We start from the raw sequence: 23660 nt of genomic DNA, 5'->3' as shown, positions 1-23660 counted from the left end.
AAGTGATGGCGTGCTTCCATGGGGGTTCCCGGGGGAAGCCCTTTCCGGGCTGGAGGGAGTGAGGGTAGAGCTCTCGTAGAGAAGCTCCGGGGAGAAAAGCCGAGCCCGCCCCGTGGGGTCCGGCCTGGCACCTAGCCATCTCCCCATCTCCCCACCCCCTTCTCTTTTCTGGTCCAGGCCTTAGTGGTCGGGCTCAGCTTACGGTGCCTACCGGGCTTGCTTTCTATCCTTGTTATACTAACATATGGACATCAGTGAACCCAGCTGATTCTCAAGTGTGCATTTCTTTTCACCTTCCACTGCCAAGAACATCTGCCACCCCATGCCATTGAGGGGAGCTGGTGGCAGGTGGCTAGGACCCCAGGTCAGCAGTCCCGTGTCTCAGATCTGTCCGCCGGGTTGTAACTAAGGGCTTTCCCCACCACCGTCAGGCGCTGGCTGACCCGGTGACAGTGCCCTTGCACCCCAAGGCGGGGCGGTGGGCGGTCAGCTGGTCCCCCCTCTTGGCAGGAGTTGGGAACCCTCTGGAAGTTTGCCTCCCTGCTCCAGGTTTTCCGCTTCATCCCCTCCCCCTGCCTGCAGCGCCCCCGCACTCCCCAGCCCCGGGATTTGCGGGTGCGGCGCCGGCCCTCGGCAGTTGGCGAGGGTCAATCGCCCCGCACCTTCCAGGCTCGGAGGGGCGAGGGCGGCCCCCGCGGGGGGCTCCCCGGGCTCCCGGTCTGGGCGGCGCGGCGGCTCCCGTCACCGCGGGGAGGCCGGGCCGCGGCCGCGCGCCCGCACCGCCTCTCGCTGCAGCGCGGGGAGCGCCGCTCCGGGCGGGGCGGGAGCTGCAGCCGGAACCCGCCGCCGCGGAGAGCCGAGGACCGGGCCGCCACAGCGAGGCTGCAGCGGGGGATCGGGGCTGCCGCCCGGCTCCGGAGCCGCGGACTCGCCGGGGCGCCCGGGCGGCGTGCGGGGCGCTGTGCGCGGCGGCGCGGGCGCGGGGCGGCGGGGAGCGCGAGCAGAGCGGCCGGCATCGGGGGCTCCGTGTGCGTGCGCGCGGGTGTGCCTGTGTGCGTGCGTGTTTCCCTCTCCCCGGAGGACGAGAAGGGCTTCGCAGCTCGCGGTTCTCTTAGGATTCTTGACTTCCCGGAGCTCTGGGCTGGGGGCACAACCCGCCCACGTAATCCGGTTTGTGAGATCGGTTCGCATCTGGAGCAAAAAAGCGCAACCGGACGGGGGTGGGGCAGACACACGGAACCTGGAAATACGCACACGCTCATCCCCGAAAGAAACAATGAACGATCTGGGAAGATTTTCATAACCTTACAGCGGGTCCTTCCATTTTTCCCCCCTGTGGATTCTGGATTTTTCCCCCCTGCCTTTCGAAGTCATCTTGGCATTTATTTTTTTGTGAGCTGCTCTCCAGCTACGTGTGTGTGTGTGTGTGTGTGTGTGTGTGTGTGTGTGTGCCTATCTGATGCATTTGACTGTCTTTTATCCAACTGCCCAGAAGCAAATGTGTTAACTCGGCTTGCCCTCCGGGCTCAGGCTCTCGGAGAGGGCGGAGGACTCTCAGACCCATTTTCCTGCTGGATTCCGGGCGGCTACCTGGCTGGGAACCTATGTGTGTGGATCTTTTTACCCAGATGCTTGGAAAGCGCCGGCATTAACCCGCTTTCGGGTACATCACAAGGTCAACAGAGGGTCCCGCAGCCCTCTTGTTTCTGTGCATCCAGACCTTCCTGTCTTGGCCAGAAGGATATGGACGTTTTGGACCACATCATTTGAAGCCAAAAGTTCAGCCCTTCCTGCTGGTTCTGATTTCTGTGCAAACAAGGTAACAAGGATAGCTTTTAAAACTGCCTAACAAAATCCCCGACTCTTCCTCAACCCTCCCTCGGCTCCCTCCTCCCCGTCAAAATGTCACCAGCTCTTGAATTGTGTGGATTTGGGGTGGAGGAGAACTTGAAGGAAACATGATCTCCCAGCTATGGCAGTGTCAGACCGCTCTCTTTGCCGCCCTTGGTCCGGTGGGCATCCAAGCCGATCGATCGTGAGAAGGGCCTGTCCCCTCCTCGTCGCCCCCTCCCCGTGTTGTGCTGGGTGTGCGTGTGCAAGTGTGAATGTGTGAATGCGAGTGCGCGCGCGCCTCGGTGAGAGTGTGTGTGTGCTTCTGAGCGTGTATGTCTGAGTGTGCGTGAGCGGCCGCCCTGGCTCTGCCCGCTCCCCGGGCGCAGGAACGTGGGTTTCATGGGGCGATCGCAGCGGATTCCCCACCCAGCGCGACCTGCAGGCAGCGGCATCGGCGGCAGAAGCCATCTCTTGGACTCCCTAGGATGCAGGTGCTGAGCTATGGCAAAGGGCAGCCGGAGTGAGGAGAGAGACCCGCGGGGGACTGTGAAAGCCACCTGGAGCCACCTTGCCGGAATCGTACCTGCAGGCAGAAAGTCCTCCTCCTAAGGTCTTCTCCTCTAGAGGCATCAGGTAACAAGCAAAAGACTATTTGCCTCACCCAGTTTCCTTATGATCTTGTTTCTAGTGTCTTATCTGCATTGCAGGCTACTTTACTTATTAATGTTTTGAAAATTATTAACAGCTGGGTATCCAAGGGCGTTCCCTGTTGTTGCAATATAATTCTAGGAGGCGGGCTGTAAATCTGTACCTGAGCACTTAATCTAGCAGTGAAAGCTAAGGGAATATGGGTACAGTCCATGGTAACAGATGTTTTGGGAACCCTGGGCATGTGGAACCTATCTGAAAATGCCAGAGATTAAAATCCGGTGTTTCCTTCGGGTTATGGTTGTCATGGGCCATTTGGTATTCAACCCTTCCCGGATTGTGGAGTGTAAGAGGGTGTTTGGTTTCCACCCATTATTTCAGGCAAGGATAATTTTTTACCCTTCCCTACTCCTGGTGCCTGGTAGATTTTCTTTCCTTATTGTTGAGGAGCTTGCCAGATCCTTTAGTAGTTGTAAATTACACATCTGGAGACTTTAATCCTAAATGGAGTTTTTTTGGAACTTGCTTTGTCTTTGCGTGGAAGGAAATTCATTGTTGTGTGTGTGTGTGTGTGTGTGTGTGTGTGTGTGTGTGTGTGTTGGCATATGGTTTTTAATTGTGAGGGTTGCTTTTAATGTAGCAAAATAGATCCATGAAAGAAGTCGTTTGTATATCTAGAGGAGCCAGGCTAAAACCATAACCACCACCCCAACACCATCCCAGCTGTATTGTCTCAGTTGTGGAGAAGGGCTTGTGTGCAATAGTGTGTGTGTGTGTGTGTGTGTGTGTGTGTGTGAGAGAGAGAGAGAGAGAGAGAGAGAGAGAGAGAGAGAGAGAGAGTGTGTCTGAGAGAGTATGTAGAGTACGGAATTTTGAAAATTCTTGATTTACAAGGAGTGGACTGTATTTGTGACTGCCTAATTAACATATTGGGTCTGAATGTTAAAATGGAGACTCCCATGGCCAGCTGAGGTAGAGCAAATTCAGTGAACTTCCAAAGCACCTTATTTCTCATTCCTTTTTTCCATCACCTCCTTGTCCCCTACAAAAAAAAAAAAAAAAAAAAAAAAATCACTCCCTTCTCGAGGGCATTAGGATTAGCAAGATCGAGCACTTCCAAAGTAGTCTCATCAATATTTTATTGCATAGTGAAGGTGGTCTGAATAATTCAGCCGAGGAGTGCTCCTTAGTCTCCAGCCTTCCAGTGCTGCCTTGATGGCTGCGCCCAGCGGAGGGTTTGGCCAGGCCCAGCACCTGGCGCCCTGCTCCAGGAGACAGCGACTGGGAGGGCTACCAGGGTTTCTCTTTGCTGAAGCCGCTTAGAAAGAAGAGTGTAGGGGCGCTGCCTGCTATTCCTCTTCCAGCTGCATTTTGATAGATATCCATATGATGGCATTTGCAGACTACACGCTGGCCAGGAGCTTGCTCCTCTCACTTGATGTCCTGGACTCCTCTGGAGTCTGGGCTCGGCTGCCGCTGCAGCCCTCGCAGGCTGGTGGTGCTACAAAGCCATGTATGCAGCCGGCTTGGGGGCTGGGCTCCTCCACTGCAGCTGCCAGGCCCTCCTTGACACTTCCTTGGGGCGGGGCAGGAGAGCTCAGCGGGCCCCCAGGCAGACGCTGGCTGGCGCATCTTTGCTGAGGTGGCTCCCTGGATATGAGAAGGAGGTAAAGAGAGGCAAGGAGGGCATTGATGTCCTGCGCCTGCAACCCTCATCCCCTCGTGAATGAAGAACATATTGTAGAATAAACGCTTGCTGCAAAAATGGCTTGGTATTCAAATAGGATTTCTCAGGATTCAAAACATGAAACTAAGTGCTTTTTCCTGTATTCCATTTGTTTCCTACTTCTATGCCCTCTTTATCTTCTGGATGGAATCAGCTAATTTATATAGCTACTTTACCCTCAGTTCGAATACCAAGGGAAAGACTACTACACCCTCTCCTTCACCCCAGGCCCAGAAAAGATGGAGATAGGGCCACTTTAAAGAGAGATTTGCTCTTACCTTCAAGCTCTGGGGAGAACCAAGAAAGGATATAGAGGGTAACTCAGACTTAACAGAAAAGCAGGTCCCCATTCTGCATTCTGAAGACTCAAGGTACTGCCTGCATAAGACTAAAAATTCTTAGGAATTTGGGGGGGTGGGGAGGGAAATAAGTGAAAAAATTTTCTCTTTTAGTGAATTTATTGGTGTTTCTCCCATCACTCAGAAAATCCTAGACAGAAAACTGACTTCTGTATACTAAAAAAATCTGACAAGGACACCTCTTTATCCCCCAAATTTCTCCAGAATATTATTACAACAGAAACTTTGTAATATTTGTTAGCAAATGAGACATACCTGTTTAGAGTGTGCCCATGAAAGAAGGAATGTGGGTGGAGAATATAAGTCCTTGGGAAAATAATGAAATAATCTTTTCCCTCCTCATTTCACTTTTCTTTTTTTTTTCTTTTTTTTTTCCTCTTTTTTTTTTTGCCTTTTCTCACTAAGGAGCAAATGATTTAGTCTGTTGTAGGTCGTCTTGTCCTTCTACCCTCATCCTCAGGGATTTAGGTGAAATGTCATAACCAAAAGCACCTGCTAGCACAGAGTTTCATGTGTAGAAGTTCCTTTAAAAATGGACATTTCTGCCTCTCTCTCATTTTCCTGTGTCTGGAGAGACAGAACTGTGCAAGCCAATTTGGAGGTCTGAGTCCAATGTACTTGTGAAGCATTTGTACTTAGAGCCGACCTGGCTCATTAACAGGTTAAGGCTGACAGGTATTGATAGGAAATTTCTCAGCAAAATCTGCCTTCCTTGTGAGCCCTCTTATGGTGCCTATTAGGAGGGGCAGAGGAATAAGAAAGCCAGGTCACCCATGGGAACCGAGGTGAGCACATAGGCAGGTGGAAAGAAGTTGTCATTTGACTTCTGTCCCCCAGCCCACAAAAAGGGAATGACCTTGAGCAACACCAGTCTTCTGTGTTTCACACATGTCTTTTTCTCCCACAGGCATGTGATATACACATTTATGAACACAGAAACCTCATTTTTGAAATGTGAAATTTCTGTGCTTTATGTGTTTTGGGATGGATTCATCAAGGTATATCTGACAGATACCAGACAAAGGTGATTTTCTTTCTTTTCTTTTCTTTTTTCTCAAGAGGGATGGCAACAGCTCTGATCATTTGAGGGAAAAGTGCACCACCCCCCCCCCCCCCCCTTATTATTTTTGTCTCCTCTGTCATTAAACGTATTCTTAGTGTAAAGCAGTATCTTGTTATGGCATTTTATGTAAATGACCATCATATGTTATATCTGCCTTTTATTTTTCATTAATGATCTTCAGTTCCTTGGTCCAGTTAAACCAGTGCTCTGTTTCCTCTTGCTGCTTGAAGCACTTCTGGCTTCATAGTTTTGCTGAGTTTTCTAGCTGGTGAAATTAGGATCTTGCTTTCTGCAGATACTATTGCTGTGGTGGGATGAGATGCTTACAGATATCAACCAAGGTTACCAAGGTTCCTGCTTCTACATTAAACTACAACATAATAGCTCATAAGTATTCAGTTATGTTAGGAGATATTTACAATAAACATTGCTAATACCTTGTGTGTGTGTGTCTCTGTGTGTGCCAATTTCAGGGTTGGAGGAAACAGGCTACTTGAAAATTTCTAAAGGCTTAACTGGCTAATCTATTCACTAATTCCAATGGTTTTAATTTCCTCTTTACTCAGAAATATTGCCAACATTTTGAGAGTTTTGTGTATGATATAGTCTGCTCTAAATTCCATGTTTCATCAAAGTATAAAGATATAAATTTAGGCTTTTAAACAGATATGATTGTGACCTCCTAGGACAACTGACTAACAAGGAATTTTGCTAAATCATTCCATTGACACATGTGTGTAACTTTGCCTTGTTCAGTACATCTAGAAAATGAGACTACACTATATTTCCACAGCACACATTTTTATTCCTGTGGCATCTTTTAAAAATCTAAGGCAGAATAATTTGTCCATTTCATGGTATGTGTATGGTGAAATTAGGAAGTATAGTGTTTATAGTATTGAAGCTATTCCGGTTAGAGGTAAACCATTTTTGTTATGCTCTAGCAACATAAATTGTATGTAATTATGAAAACCCCAAATTTATATAAGTATAAAAAGAGAGAGATAGAAATATAAGGATTTAATGCAGAGATAGTTAATGCTATATTGAAACTTTTATATCAGAGTGTCCTAATAGATACTGTTCTGATAGAGTGCTACTAACTGAACTATGACATAATTTAATACTAATTACTAAGATGGTTAAGAAGTGATAGAATATTGTAGTAGAATTACATAATTGTATAAATGAAATATAATTTTACTGATATCAACTAAACCATATTAAAAACACTTTATTATTAAAACTACAAACTATTTTTGTAAGATTTTTAGGAAATTTGATTTGATTATTTAATTTACAAACTTGGTCACATTGAGAGGAAAATGTCAATTGATTAATTTGGATCTTCCTCAAAAATATATTTTATGGAAGAAATCTTTTAATAAATTTTATGCTCTTCTTTTCTTTGTGATTGAATATATGTAATTAATTGTTTTAAAACCCTTCCAATGAAATATTTTGAAATTGGTGTTATTATAATCCTTCTGAAGAATAATTGCAGAATTTCCATTCAATAATTCATCAATTTTAGCTTTAGCAAAAAAGGCTCTAAAAGAAGTAATAAGATACATAAAGTTATAGGATTATTTTTTCCTACTCCGGGTGCAGTTCCTTAATTCTTAGAAAAAGAATGAAATAAAACACTAATCAGATCAACATATACTCAATTAGAACCACTATGCTTTTTCAGGGATAAAAGCCAAAGCAGTGTTGTTTAAGTTGCTGTGTTTTCACTTTGTTTGCACATTTCCTTTGAGGAAATGCTGAAGAGCCCAGGGCACACAACAGTTCCTCTTTGGATTCCATTCCCCATATAGACTTCTCATTTCCTGTCTAGAAGTAGGTTTTTATGAATGTTAATAGTGTCACTTCCAAAGTTATAGGATGCTTGCATTACAGTGATTTAGTAGTGAGAACATATCAATTCTGTAACCATGAAAACTAACTTTCTCTGTTTTCTTTGAAAGAACAGGCTGTGGTGTCTATTTCTCAGTAACTAACACTTTTTGTTTTGTTTTCTTCACATAGTGTAAAATTAGGTTATGAAATGATTTATGCACACTTGTCTTCTTAGTGCTAAGGCACTTGTATAGGAACATTAAAATTAATATAATTTACATGACAACATTGAACATAGCATGGATTATGATGTATGCTTTATTTTATATGGAGAGAGATAATTCTATCACTAATATTCACAGATATTTTAGTTTGAAATGCCTCATTTAATAGAAATGTGCTTACCTTAACATTGAGAATTTAGGGTTATTCATAAAAATTATGGAGAATACTTGCCATGTTTTGATTATTCAAATGCTAGGCACTTTAAAAACATTTAACTAGACATTGGATCCTGACCTCAAGGAATGTATTTTCTTTATAACATGAAACATGTAAACAAATGAATATGCTTGAAAGTGACTGATATTTTCAATTACATTTTGATATTTTATGTTTGTAGTAGGAGAGAGAGGAAGTCAAGAATTTATAACTATATTTTGTGGAGAATGGTATATGCAGTGGTTAGAAGCATGAACTTGGGAATTTCACAAACCTGTGTCTTAGGCCTGTGTAATTTTAAGCAAGTCTTATAACTTCTCTGAGCCTTGGTTTTCTCAACTCTGAATGAAGCTAATAATAAAAGACACATTTAGTTGCTATCATCTCATCATTAGCAATCTATATGTATAAAAGCCTAAGCCTAAGTAACCGTTCAACTGTTGGACTGTTAGACTGGTAGCTATGATGCACACGGACCACCAGGGAGCAGACATTCTGACTGGTAGGTTAGCTTCCTGTTGAGGTCCAGCTGATGGTGACTGGGCACGATGGGCCAGACACACCCTGGACGAATCCATGCACTGAGTGGTTTTGACCCAAACCCTACAGGCCAGGGCAAGGGACCCCGCTGGTGCACGACTGGGATGGGGAGGGAACAGGAGAGTACTCCAGGGTGTGTCCAGCCCATCTTGTCCAGTCCCAATCGAAGCCAGTCAGGGAGGGACCCCACTGGTGCATGAATCCATGCACCAGACCTCTAGTTATGAGCATAAAAGAGAAATTAAAGGATGGGTTAAATTAAATCAATTGGATAGGTTAAAGGCTTATCTCTGGAGGGTTATAGACCCTCAGAATTCCAAGAAGTGCTAAAGCCAAACCAGGGGTCATAAAGTCCAGTGTCTTCAGACACTAAGCAGAAAATGTAAAGCTGAAAAACTGACTGGGTTTAAGAATTGTAGGCTGGACAATCTCTTATACACTGTAGAGTGTAAGACTTACCCAAAACATTTAAATCTATTTTAACCTTTGCTAGGTCTGTCATTGTGAAATTTCTGTGTTAGTCTTACTTGTATTCACTTTAAATTTTTCTCTAAAGCCAAATTGGTCTCTTGACTAAGCTTGAATACCTTCAGTGAGTCTAAAATCACTCCACCTAAAGTAGAATATTCCATTTTTGAATAGGCATATTACATATTTTTTTTTGTCATTGAGCCAAAAATCTGGCATCCTGTGGCTTGTAATTAATTTTAATAGAAGGATGGGTACACAATAAGCCTAATTCCCAATGATAGTACCTCAAATATTTAAACTGACTTATTTGAGATCCCCAACCCATGATTAGTCTGCTTTTGATTAAATCTGACTCTGGACTCAAACTGATCATGATTTCAAGCCATATTATCTTTTACGCTCTCAATAAATGTTAGCTATGGTTGTCTTCATCATCACTGTCTTCTAGATGGACTTCAATTCTTTTGCCTCGATTCTAATTGAAGCACGGTACCAGGGCCAACAAAACACACGTGATGACTAGCACAGAGTTGAGCAGGGCCATCATTTCTCTGCTTTTGGAACAGAGAAAGTAGGTATACATGGCTTAATTCTCCATCTGCATTCATGTCAAATATTGCTATTTGGTAAATTACTACATTTTCTTTGAGCCTGGACAAGGCCTTGGAGTCCTATAGTGATTGCCAGAGGAAAGAGGGTTAGGAGGTGGTAGATAAGGGCAAAGGAGGAAGGGATACATGGTGATGGAAGGCAACTTGACTGGGGATAGGAAACCCACAACACAATATACAGATGATGTCTTATAGAATTTTACACATAAAACTTACATAATTTTATTAACCCATGTCACTCCATTAAATTCAGTGAAAATAATTTAACATACCTCTGGGATGCTACAATTTGTCAATCCAAATTTGGTCACAACTTCAAGAGTATTTTCCATTCTGAGTCTAGACACTAGTAAAAATACCTGTGCAAACCAAAATTAATTTCAGACTATAATCAGGAATAAAATACATTTATTTGAGCAAAAAGAAGCTGCAGTCCAGGAGACACAGATTCAGGTAACAACCTAAACTAGGGAGAACATCTTTTATAATTGAAGTTTTCTGCCCAGGTTCTTAATTAAGTTCATTTTATATAAATGTTTTCCAAATTATGTCTGGTTGGACAGGGCAGGTCTCAGTCGGTTGGTAGAAAGATTAAGTCAGGGTTTTCCTGCAGTTTTCAGACTTTGTAAACTAGAGAGGCATTTTTCGGGAGACTGAGCGTTCAGTCAGAGGTTCTTCCTGGTGAACAGGAGGAGCACCTGTCAGCACATGAGCACTAGGCTCTTACTGTGTATGCATCTGGGGCCTTTAGGTGAACAAGGGGAGTATGTCTTAGCAGATATATTTCTTCTTGGGGTTCACATCAAATGAATCTTCTCTAGGTCCATACCTGAGCCCACTTTCTCAATGTTGGCACTATGATTTGTTTATAATGAAAAAATTAACTTAAATATTTTCACTAAACATTGAAAGAAAAATAACTTATACATTGTAATGATATTATTCATAATAAATATGAAAATGAAATAGAGCAAGCTAAGATTAGTAGATTTTACCTAATACTAAGGTGGTGTTGTGGCTGCCTCATGAGCTCTGATCTGGATAAGAATGACTCAAGCCCATTCTGATTCCTTCAGCAAACATTTACTCATCATTTAGTGCACGCTGAGATACTCTGCTCACCATTGTTCCTTTGAGACACAAATGCCAAATAAGGAAGCTGCAGCCCAGAAGGAACAAATATTCCTTGAGAAGGGCAGCCCTAGGACAGAGTCAGTGTTGATGACATTCTCACATATTAGTCTTTTAATTTCCTCTTAAACCTAGATGAAACTGATTTCTGTGTTCAGTTAATTTGTGCTACCTCCTCCATTTTTGAATAAAATTGACAATGATACTACTAGCAGTTTCTCTAGCCTTCATATAAGGATACCCAATTTCTAACAAAGAGAAAATAATTTGAATACTGAAGGAAATTACAGCAAAACTCTATTTTATCTGGTATACTTGTAGAATGACTCTCTAGATTATCAACATTCCTCATAATCTTGAATGTTACATGTTTAAAAATTTCATTTAAATGCTTTACTTTTAGCATAAGCGCTACATTGTTAAAATTGACACACTAATTCTTGATATAGTTTACTTCTCTTAATGACTTCAGGTCTTCACTGTATATGTTAGTGAATACAAAATACTCTCAGGGACCAATCTGTGATATGTTTAAGGCAGTTTGTACTGAAGCTAAATTTCCCCCAACATTTTTTCTCTTCTTTCTTCTATGTATGATCTTTCTTTGATTTATCCTTGTTCTCTTATAGTTAACATTGTTTTGCTTAGTGAGCCTGTTTTCCTTCTTAAATCACGGATAGGAACATTAATAAAATAATAGGATCATTAGATATCTTTGGAAGGTAAGAGCCCGAGGATGATGACAATTCTACGACCTCCTCCACTAGGAAAACACATGAGTTTTCCTCCAAGTACTCTATCTGGAAAGAACTGGATGATGCTAACAAGTATACCTTGGATAATATATGATAGATGATGACCAGTAGCAGTAGCATCTTCATCATTTACTGAGAATGGACTCTATGCTAGGCAATCACTGTTGATTTTCACTTTCCTCTACTCTATGGAATAATCATACATCTCAGGCATGATGATACACATTTTTAGAGGAATAAGTTGAAACTGAGGGCAGGAACTTTGTATGACTAATAGATGATAGGGCTAGAATTCAAGTCCAAATTCTTCTGATCCTAAAGAAGATGTTATATGTGATATACTTAGAGGAGATTTCCCCCTTTTCCTACCCATTACCATGAGATCTGTGCAGACTGATGTTGCAGTCCTTAATGAGAGTTTCAGGCTCCCCCTGTCCTGTTATTCTCACCCTCCCCGCCCCCCCCCCCCCAACCTCTTTCCACTGGGAAAGGCCAGAGAAAAACTCAAATGCCTAACTCATTTTGTCACCTTTATTACAAATTTCTGTGCTGTTATTTTAATGACAGAAAGGCCTTAGAGCCAGAATCTGATGTTTAATTCTAACTATATCTTTGGCAGAACAGACCATTTCTAGTTTAATTCATGTGGTGTGTTACCCTCTGTTATTTAATTTTCTGACCTCCTTTGGAAAATTTAAAGTGGCCACAAATTTATTGTATGTTTTCCCATCAAGAGTAGATGTGTTACCCTTCTCCTTGAATCTAGACTGGCATTCGACTTGCTTTGAAGGAAAGGTGTGGCAGAAATAATATGGTATAACCACGAAGCTGAGCCCTCTTAGACCATGTACCCTCCATGTTTGCCATCCTGGAAAAATATTATCATCATGTGAAGAAGCCCAGGTTTCCTGCTCTAGACAGTGGCCCAGCTGACAGTGTGCAGCAATGGCAAGGCGTGCGAATGAGGCCGCCTTATACCATTCAGTCACAGATGAGCTTCCAGTAATTATAGTCACAAAGTGACCCAAGGTTAGCCCAGCAGAAGAACCAGCTCATATTGATGACCTATAAATCATGAAGAAATAAAATGGTTATTACTTTAAGCCACTGATTTATAAGGTAGGAATAAATAACTGAGACTGCCTGCCCCCCAGCCCCCGCACGTTTGGGCCATGGGACATAGCCACCCATCATGCCTGTTTTGGAAGGCAACCTTACCTCCATTTTTTAATACTTTCATCAAATACATGTTAACTATTTATAATATTCAGCCCTGCTGCCTGTCCATCCACATAAACATGGATTTTTAAAGAATATATTATTTTCTTAAACCTTTGAGAGTATTTGTTGATTTCTCAAATGCATCACATGTTTTCAAAATGCTTTTTCCTAAGATACTTCCTAACATGGCTAAATGTAACTTTGATTTGTGTTTTCTTCTTCACCCACTTATTACTGCATTAGAAAAGCTTTCCCGAAAGCTTTTTCTCTTATGCAAAGGGGCCATACCACTCACCTAAAGCCCAAGGAAGAATCTATGTTTGTTTCCCCAAGTTGCATTTGGGCTTGGTTTAGTTCAGAGTGACATGTTGTCATTTCTCAAGATTTCATTTTACTTTCTAATTATATTTCAGTAGTTCATATTTACTATTCATTTATTCTGTAAATTAAATCTAGATAGCACAATTACTTTATTCTAGGACATCATACACACCTTGTTTTATTTATAATGTTCTCATTTATGCATCACATTACTCTAGAAGAATTTGGCATACTGTTGCAGGTATAATAAGGTTCAGGATGTAGGCCATAGAACAGTACAATTATGGTTTTCCAACTTGCTGATTACTATTTGTTTGCAAAAACTACATAATTACAAAGTAAATACAATCAAATTCAGTGTTTTTACTTTTAGTAAAGAAATGCACTTACGGGGGGGTACTTGGGAATGCATATCACATTCACCTAAATATTTTCCACAAGGTCTTTTGTCATGGATATGAAAAATCTCCCTGAAATTATTGAAAATGAAATACTTTATTTTTTCTGTTTTTTCATAATGTGAATTTAGAGTTTAATATAAGTAAGGTAATGTATATTGTGTTAATCATTTGAAATTTTTACTAGTGAATTCAAAATTAACCCACACACATATTTATCTATTGCTGACACAATATACATTAAAATTAATTTTCTGAGCATGAAATATATCAATTTCCTCATCTAAAAAATGGGGCTAATGTTAGTGTCCCAGTGGCCTGTTGTGAGGAGTAAGTAAAATAATGCTTCTCAGGACTTTGCTTAGTGACTGAAAAATAATAGAATGTTGAGCAGCACTAGCAAAAAAATATATCTTTATATTTTATATATCAGAGTCTGAGTAGATTGTCAGTTTGTTAATCTCATTCTCCTTTACTCTGTGCAGACCCCAAGATTGAAGAAATCTTCTAAGACAAAATCAGGAAAATACTTTTATTTTCCAGTGATTGCAGAAATTAATAACAATAAAGAAATTAATAACAATAAACTTTCATACAGATCTAGAATAACTCAATATAGTTAAATTAGCTAGGATGCAATTTTAAAAGAACTATCTCAAATTATGTATGACCTTTGGAACATGATTTGGAAAACTGAAGATAATAATTATTTTAAAAATTATCTAATAGGTAAGACCAGTCCAGTTTTAAAAATTATACAATTTTTAGTTTTAAAAATTATACAATTTGGTGGAACTTTTGAGGAAAGACAGTATCAAATTAGAAACACAAAAGAAGGGTCCTCTGTGTGCAACATTAGCTTGGCAAATTTGCCTTTTATATTATGTTCATGTTCATGAAATTCTGGGGAAAAATGAGTAATTTTAGATTTTCTGTTTGGAAAAACTGATTTTATACTTCTGTAGATTAATTTGTGCCAAGAACTGTTTTTTAATTTATAGTAATACCTTTAATAGTTCTAATACATCTTTGAGTATTTTTACTAAATTGGAAATTAAAATATTTTTATAAGTAAATATATAATAAGTATATCACTACCACTTATTATTTTATTGGGATCAAAATAAATGGATTAATCAATTTGTATAATTAATGATCATTTTTTTCTAACGAATGTGGGGGGAAATCATTTCTTTAATTTTAGGTGATATCTGTAACATTACAATTGAAAACATGGAATAAATAGTTGTCTCTAAAGTATCTATGTTAAATTTAAGGGAAATTTTAAAGAAAAAGAAGGAATTTCAGTGAAATCATGTGTGTACACAGGAGGTATTGTTGAATATTTATATGTATATTCATTAATAAATACTGGTTTTGGTATCGAGCATTAAATCTATGTTTATAAATAGAAAGAAAACAGTTTCATTTTTTTATAGTTACTTCCTATATCTTGCTATTTAATTTTAATATTTGAACATTTGGGGATCCATGAAAAAAATCAGTTTTGAAAAGAAAATTATCTCTCTCTGTCTCTCTGTCTCTCTGTCTCTCTCTCTCTCTCTCTCTCTCTCTCTCTCTCTCTCTCTCTCTCTCTCTCTCTATATATATATATATATATATATATATATATATATATCTCATCTCCTTGGAAAACAGTGTCATGTTTTAATATTATTATGAAGATTTTCCTTATCCTGTCCATCCACATATTCTCTCTATAAAATAAAATCCATATTCAGAATGGCAAGTATCAACTCTTTCAAACTGATTCAAAGTACATATTACAAAATATTACTGGATGGAGTAATAGGTTTTCTGGGATTCAGTGCTTCTTAGATGGAAAGAATCTAGTTCACTGAGTCTAAGTGGAGTTAGTAATCATTATTGCTGAACTTGGTGCTATCAATAACAATTTAAATATGTGATTTACCATTATAAGTTAAAATCATATATTGAGTATACAGCAGTCAAAGGAGGAGTTGAAACCTACAGTTGAATACTATTTCAAAGGGTGAGACAAAGGGAGTGATGTGGGGGTTGTAAGCTTATTAGAGTTCAGGTTGCATAATCAGCATTGTATAGCATAGTATTTTTGGTTTCAACAACTTAAGACTAGAAAACAGGGTTGTGTTACTTAGGGCTCATTTATCTGTCATTGGAAAACCTAAGCCAAATTGTCTCAAGTAAAAGGAATTTCTTGGTTCATACAACCAATAGCATGAAGCAGTTATCTTCAGATATAGCTCACATCAGGGTTGAAATAATTGAAAAATTGAACCCAAATTTCAGCTCTATTTCTTTTTTTTAACTTATTTTCTCAGATTTGGAAGGATGGATCACTGGCCTCACATTATCATACCACTAAAGCCAAAGGCAGAGGAAGGAAGACAAGAAAAGAGGGAAGGAGGAAAAGAGAGAGTGGGAGGGGAGAGGGAGTACTGAGTACTGCTTCCTGACAGTCTGAACAAAGATCATGTAACTATTTTATTTCTTTTCAACTTTAGTTGTTTGACTTGTTTTCTTCTAATATCACCAAACTTGGATCTTGGTTAGAAGGAGTAAATAACTGGTTTATTTACCTTTTCCTTCATCCTGTCCTATCCTTTTTCCATCCTTCTATCCCCTCTTCCATTTTTCTTTCAGAATTATTTTCAATGAAAAGCCATTCTTCTATTCTCTATGTGAAATTTTAATATTTTTATTTGATAATCAGTGTTTCCTACTTAGGGGAGAAAAGATAATTTTCCTTCAGTTAACGAAAAAAAAACCCACATTGAAACCTGTAAAGAATTTTTGTGAGTTTATTTGAGCTAAACCATCAACATATGCCGGGAAGCAGAACCTCAATGGATTGAGAAAATGCTCCAAAGAATGGCGAGTTATATTTCTCTATTTATACATTGCAATCAAAGGAGGGACATAGGTGGGTTACATGAAATTCATTGGTGATGGAGTAAGGAGGCGGGAGAAAGCAAAGCGATGGGAAATCCTTGGGACTGGATAAAAAGTAAAATGATGGACATGTACTCAGGTGAGTGCAGGAACAATTAAAATGATAAGGAAGGAATTTGAGGCATCTGTCCTGGCGCCCACCACATTTGGTTGTGCCTCACGGGCTCCGGAAAAAGGGAAGTTACAAGTTACCCAGACATCTCATAGATATGTTATCTTAGAGGCAAAAAGGCAAATGGGCTCAGTAAAAAGATCAAAGTTGATCTTTGTCAGGTGAACTATTGGTCTAGGACATGACTACCCACTATAACCTGTTTGTAGTTAGATATTTAATTTTCAAACCATCTTTTGTGTTTACTTTAGGTCTCTGAGTTTGCAAGGCTGCCATGCAGGCCTTCCCTGAGCCTGTCAGGTTAGCATGTGACTCTTTTCTTTCACACTTCTATCTTTCTAGGTTCTTGGCTAAGACCACCTCCCACCCCAAATAATAAAAGTATAAATTAACAAGATCAAAAACAAACCGAAACTTAATAATTGTATATCTCCTGCATACATGGAAGATAACCAGGAAAATTGAGTAACTCTCCAAAATGGCCAAGCCATTATCATCTCCAGCGAAAGACAAAAAACATTGAGGGTGGGGAGGGAGTTATGGGAGATAAACAAGCCAAGCACTTAAAAATGATAGTTGTGCCTTCTTCAGTGATAAATTTCTAGAGATTTTCTCATTGTCTTCCTGGTACAGAGTGAAGACATTACATTGGAAATTTTCCTTATAAATGTAATATAGTTTACAAAAGTGTGACTACTACTTAGTTTTTAGAGCTATTCTGTGTTTCTTAAAAACTATCAGCCTAAAGTAATCCTTATGCCAAAGAGGCATATTTTGGCATGGTCAATTCTGCTCCCTGGAACTGCTTTAAGATTTCTTAAATAAATTAAAAGTGATCCAATGATAGGCTTACCATAAAATATTTTAAATGAGTAGGTCTCATAGAATATAGCTATGAAGAAAAATGTATCTTTCTGTCCTTGAGAAATTATCATCCTACTATTGTTGACCTATTTTTGCTAAGGAAAATGGGTATATTCAAGAACAATAAAGAATTGTAATTCAGGATATTCATGGCTAGTCACCTGCAAGTCCAGAGAACTCAGGAGAGGAATGTTGTTTTGTAATGGAGAAAGGGAACTCAGAGAGGACATTGTTAATGGAGCCCTTTGGAGGAAATCGTGCATTGGAAGTATAATGGCTTTTCATTGGCTGAGTGGTTGGCAGGCAAGAAGGCCAGCCTCATTCTTCCTGCTGAAGTAATAAAGTACAAAAACCTCTTCCTGTTGGCAATGGAGAGTCTAGTCACTTCCTTTTTGGGATGAGTGACCCTCCCAAGGGAAGAGATTAATCAAAGAATTTATATGTATATATGCATAACCCAAGAACACTGACAATAGTGTGATGAAGGCTTGGGAGGGGGGTGGAGGGGATCAATGGGAAACACAAGGTGACTTATATAATATTTTCAACAATAAAGATAAGTTTTAAAAATATTCAATAAATGAGGTTTTTCTTTATTAATCTTCACACTGTAATACAATAGTAGTATTAGGCATGTCTCACTTTATTGTGCTTCACTTTATGTGATTCACTAGTACTGTCTTTTATTTTGTTGTTTGCAAATTGAAACCAAGACCCTCTACCAGCAGGTATTATGACTTGCTAAAGGCTTGGATGATGGTTAGCATTTTTAGCAATAAATACTTTTTTAATTTTTTTAATTGATTATGGTCTCACATAATTGTCCTTATCCCCCCATTCAAATCCCAAACCCCTCTCTAGATATGCCTCCCCCTGCCACCCCACCCCCGTTCTAACTTAAAATGTAAAAGCTATCAAGACTACAGTATAAAATTTCCAAAAGTTTCCTATTATTTAAAGTAAAAAAGGGGGTGACAGTGGAAGAATATCATGTAAGGAAATATATCCTGATAATAATTTACATCTAAAAAATTTGTGCTTTAGAAAATTAACCTTCATTCAAAACGCAATAAATACTTTTAAATAAGGTGTGTACATTTTTAAGATATGCTATTGCACACAGTATAGTATACATATAACTTTTATATGGACTGGGAAACCAAAAACTCCATGTTTCTTGTTTATTGCAATATTCAGTTTATTGCTGTGATCTATTATAGAACTGAACCTATGATATCTCTGAGGTATGCCTGAATGTGTGTATCTACAAACACATACATGAATGTTTATATATCTATATATCTATATATCTATATATATATGCACATGCATTTACATAAGCTTATTTTTATCAAATACAAAATCTCTATTACAACCTATATATTGTACTCTTTGCAATGATCACACTTTAAAAAGTGGCTGTGAATAATTTTTAAGCTAAGTGGTTGTGGAAAATAATCATCTACTACTCATTTGAAAATGAAATGTAGTAAAATTATAAAAGATAGAATTATAATGACTGAATTTAAATATAATTTTTAAAGACTCAGATAGCTTTCTTTTTTGTTCATAAACCAGAGATTAGACAAATACCAGAATAACTGTTGTAGCTTTTGCATTTGTTTTTATAACTGTTTTCAACCTTTTCAACTATAACATTTTCCGTTATGATTTACTGATTTCTTGAAGCTATACTCTTTTTTTTTTTTTTAAATAGGAACAAAGCTGTATTTTCTTATCAACTTTCCTTCTTTCTACTAGGATGTGTGATAATGATAAGCTTAGTTTCGACTGGGATAAGCCATCATTCTTTATTGATTTCAGGGGAAGGAAGGAAGTGATAAGCCCCTGGCATTGGGTGAGGTGGGCACTTTGGGAGCCTCTGCCTCAACATAGTGTCAGTGTCAGCTCAGCCATTAAAGCTCAGGCCTTCAACCCCGCAGGCTCCTTGCTGTTCCCTCAGGACAGTAGCATTCTTGCAGTCATTAAATAAAGAAACTTCCATTTGATGAATAAAAAAGCTAAAACTAATACTTGTGGGGATTTTGAAAAATTTCTATGTGAGTTTCTATTAAGTGGAACATCAGAAAAGTAATCAAAGGGACCTATGTTTTGTAGGAAACGCCATGATGCAGTTACTGGTGTATGCAATCTATAGTAAGTGCTTTTATTTTGTTTTGTTTTATTTTAATCCTCACCCATTGATATATTTTTCATTTAGCAGAGAGAGAGAGAGAGAGACAGAGAGAAAGGGAGAGAGAAAGAGAGAGAGAGAGAGAGAGAGAGAGAGAGAGAGAGAGAGAGAGAGAGAGAGAAAGAGAAAGAGAGAGAGGAGAGAGAAATACTAATCAGTTGCTCCTGTAGGATCAGTTGCCTTGGGTTCAAATCCACAATGAAACCTGCAACCTTCTAGTGTATGGAATGGCACTCCAACCAACTAAGCCATCTAGCCAGGGCTATATTAAGTGCTTTTAATGATTAATTTTCAGTGTCTTTGTTATAAAACTGATGAAATTAAAAAAAAAATGTAGCCCTGACCCTCTAGCCTTAATTGATAACTATAAGCAATATCTACTCCCTAGAGGCCCAGTGCATGAAAATCTGTGCACTTGGCGTGGAGGTGGGGGTCGGGGGGCGGGGGTGAATGGGGGGTGGTGATGGTGGTGGTGGTGTGTGTGGTCCCTCAGCCTGGGCCTGCCCACCTCTCATAGTTCCGGAGCTCTCAGGGGATGTACTACTGATGGTTTAGGCTGGCTCCCCCTTTCCCCCTCTCCTTGGGAGCTTGCCTAAGCCAGAGTCTAGCCTCACTCTGTGGGAGGTGACTGGGCAATCAGGGGAAGGCACCACCTCCATTACGCCCTCACTGCTGTTGCTTCTGGCCTCCCTCTGCAGGAGGAGACACATCCATCAGGGGAAGGTGATGCCCCCATCACACCTCTGCTGCTGCCACTGCGGGCCACGAGGCTGCCTGAGGCTCTGTGCTCGCAGCCACTGCAGCTTGCCTGAGCCTCGGCCTGGCCCTCACCTGAACCTCAGGCCCTTGCAGTGGCAGCCGCCATCTGTGGCTTGCCTGATTCTCGGGCCAGCCCTGGGCAGTGGCAGCCACATCCGCTCCCCCAATGTACCTCCTGGTCAGGTCCCTGAGGGGATGCAGCATCAAGTTCCTCTTCCACCTGCTCATGCCTCGAAGCTCACGCAGCACCCCCCTCTCCCCCCCACTCGCGTGCAGCCTCCTGGTGATGGCTCCTTGTAGCATGAGCGCGTCTTGGTGTGAGGGCGTGATGACCACATAAGCTTTTATTAGTATAGATACTTCCGTTATGTCTTAGGTGCACTGGGCAGACCTCTTAAAATATGGATATTTACCCTCCTTTTAGCTGCCTTCAATATAGTGGTGGTAGAAACTTCCTTTCATAGTCATTTTTGGTCAGAGTACTGTAAGATTTACTCACTAATCATGGTACAATCACAACTATTTTCTTCATTGGGAGGAAGTTGGTGGCAGCCTCTAAAGAAAATAAAGTGGTGTGGTAATGTTCCTGTCTCCTCTAGGGTGATGTAACTGGTGTAATCAACTCAATATGCAATGATAAGTTGCTGAATTACGAAGGAGGAAATGGTTCCTGGGCACTAGATACAAGATATTTTGCTTTCAAACACTTTGAGCTTGAAATAAGTGTTACTTCACTATGGGTAGCAGAGAATCCATATATTTTACTATTTAAGTATACTTTGGAATATTTAATATTTTACATATAGTCCAAGATCTTATAATATATATAGAGAGAGTCAGTCATGCAATAGAGTGGAAGAGAGAGAAAAAAAGAGAACTATCAATGTGAAAGAAACACATTGATTGGTTGACCAGGGCGGGGGCCAGAGAGGAGCCTGCAACCCAGGTTCATGCCCTTAACCAGAGTTGAACCTTTGGTCCACAGGCTGACACTTTATCCACTGAGTCAAACTGGTTAGGGCTGGACTGAAATTTTAATGACTTGTTAGTTTTCATGTAGTTAGTCCTTGTGTGGAAATGTGATTGCTATTATTTAATTAAAATAAATAATAAATTGCTCATAATTGTGAACAAGGGAGATATACTGTAATGTAATATCATTTGCAACATCTTTGGATGATTTTTTAGAAAGCAAAAGCATTGTATTGGAAGGTTCTAAACAAAAATAGAATATATTAAAGGATATAAAGATAGCACACTTTTCTCTGTCTTTTTCAAATAGAATACTCACTTTTTTTTTTAACCCTTATCTGAGGATACTTTTTCCATTGATTTTTTTTTTTTTTTTGAGGGTGGAAGGGAGGAAGGGAGAGAGGGGGAGAGAGAAAGAGAAAGAGAGAGAGAGATATCTATATGAGAGACATTTTGGTTGCTCCTGATGGAACCTGCAACAGAGGCACACACATTTTGGGAATGAAACCTGTGACTCCCAGGTCCTCTGACCAATGCTCCACCCACTAAGCGAAACCTGCAGGGCTAAAGACTCACTTTTAATTGAGGTAACACTAAGTTTTTTGAAGTGTAGCCTGTGATAGACTAAAGTGACATTTTGATTAAGCCAAGGTTGTGCTATAAAATACTGTTACTCCGTATTACTGCTGGGAACCTTAATCGGACAACAGAGTCTTACTAAAGAAACAACAAAGCACAAAACAAAGAAATTATGATCCCTTTTCATGTCAGTTCTCACAGTTCACACACATGTTCTTGTGTCCTTCTCTTTAACTCAGTAAATAATTCCCTTCCTGATTTTTCCCCCTCTTTGCCTTCATTCTAAAAAAAGAAATTGACTCATTCCTGATAAAATATCCTAAATACAGGTTAATCACTTGCCAGTTTACTTTTTAATGAAGAAATTCTAAGGTCATAACTTTTGCAAGTATTTTCATTCATGTTTTTCTGAGATACAGTTGCTTTATTAACTTCATCATGATTAAATGTTCAACATTTAGAGATACATTAATGAACCAGAGAAGACAGGATAATAGCAGAGTGCTTTTCTGTGTATACTACTCTGTATTGTACTCCAACGTGTTAAAGGTTAATGGGATTGAGGAATGGCTTTGAAATTTATCTCATAATTACACGGAGTAAATGTATATTCTAAGAAAGTTTATTGCAGTATGATTTGTCATAGCAAAAAGCGTATTTTACAACATACCGTACAACCAAAATACTATTAATGGTGATCAACTTTCTTAACAGATTATTCTGTACTCTTTAAATAAATGAAATAAGTCTATTTTTTTTTTATAAAGAAAGCAGTCCAAAATATATAGTTGATAAGGATGGAAATTATGATGACTGTAATTTTATCCTACTTGTGTAAATGCATCCTAATATATAAAAAGCCAGGGGCCATCATGGCTGAAACAACCGGACAGATGACTGAAGAGCAGGCTGCATGGGGTGACCAGGCCAGTGGGGGGAGGGACTTAGAGGTGATCAGGCAGGCAAGCAGATAAGCAGTTAGGAGCCAGTGGTCCCGGATTGTGAGAGGGATGTCCAACTGCTGGTTTAGGCCTGATCCCTGGGATTGGGCCTAAACTGACAGTCAGAAATCCACTGAGGGGTCCTGGATTAGAGAGGGTGCAGGCTGGGCTGACGGGCACCCCCCCTCCCCCAGTGCACAAATTTCGTGCACCAGGTATACGTGCATCTAGTATACATATCAATGTATATTTATGAATTAACATTCTTTGGAAGGATACACAAAAAGTAAGTTGTGTTTCATGGTGGGAGGGTCAAATTATTTTAAACTTATTCTTCTATAAAACTTGAAATTTTCTAGCTGCCACTCATAATAATTCTTAATAGTAAGAGCTCAAATATAAGGTTTGAATAGCCATTATTAACCAAAGTACTTATTGGCATATATGCATAACCCATGGACAAAGATAATAGTGCAGTGAAGGCTGGAAAGCTGATAGAGTGGGGAGGAGGAGGTCAATGGTGGGGATGGGGGAGGGAAGGGGGGACAAAATGGAATATCTGTAATACTTTCAACAATAAAAATACATTTTGAATAATGAATATTTCTAAATAAAGACAGGTTATTATATGTTACACATACACTATTAAATGTTTATATGTCAACAAAAACATCAATGATATTTACAAATTTACTTTATATAAATGAATTGTAGAAATTTAGCAACCAAGCTTATTTGGAATGTTGTTTACACTGTATAAAACAAACTATATTTCTGACTCCTAGTGGGAAATTCAATTTTAGTGTGAAATATCAAAAAGACATTGCTTAATTGCTTGGGAGTTTCTGCTCTGCCTTTTATTGAAGTTCTTTTGGAAAGTATTTGTAAAACCTGAACATTTGACTTATTTAAAAAAAGTAAGGA

General features: G+C 39.7%; 1 protein-coding gene across 5 annotated transcripts in view; it reads left to right on the top strand.

The window, feature by feature from the left end:
* The first annotated feature begins 770 nt into the window (after positions 1-770).
* Positions 771-23660, top strand: part of LRFN5 (leucine rich repeat and fibronectin type III domain containing 5) — a 272873-nt gene continuing 249983 nt past the window's right edge. For 2 of the 5 annotated variants that reach the window (XM_045587660.1, XM_045587658.1), the window contains exon 1: positions 1029-2466. The gene's annotated coding sequence lies outside the window, so the exon portion shown is untranslated. Of the gene's footprint in view, positions 2467-23660 lie in introns of all 5 variants that reach the window. The other 3 variants (XM_036458473.2, XM_045587657.1, XM_036458482.2) reach the window with 3 other exon arrangements.

This window comes from Pipistrellus kuhlii, unplaced genomic scaffold (genome assembly GCF_014108245.1).
Source record: "Pipistrellus kuhlii isolate mPipKuh1 unplaced genomic scaffold, mPipKuh1.p scaffold_m20_p_1, whole genome shotgun sequence".
In the NCBI taxonomy this organism is placed as follows: Eukaryota; Metazoa; Chordata; class Mammalia; order Chiroptera; family Vespertilionidae; genus Pipistrellus; species Pipistrellus kuhlii.
Note: the sequence above shows the minus strand (reverse complement) of the source record. Positions and strands in the feature narration are given on the sequence as shown.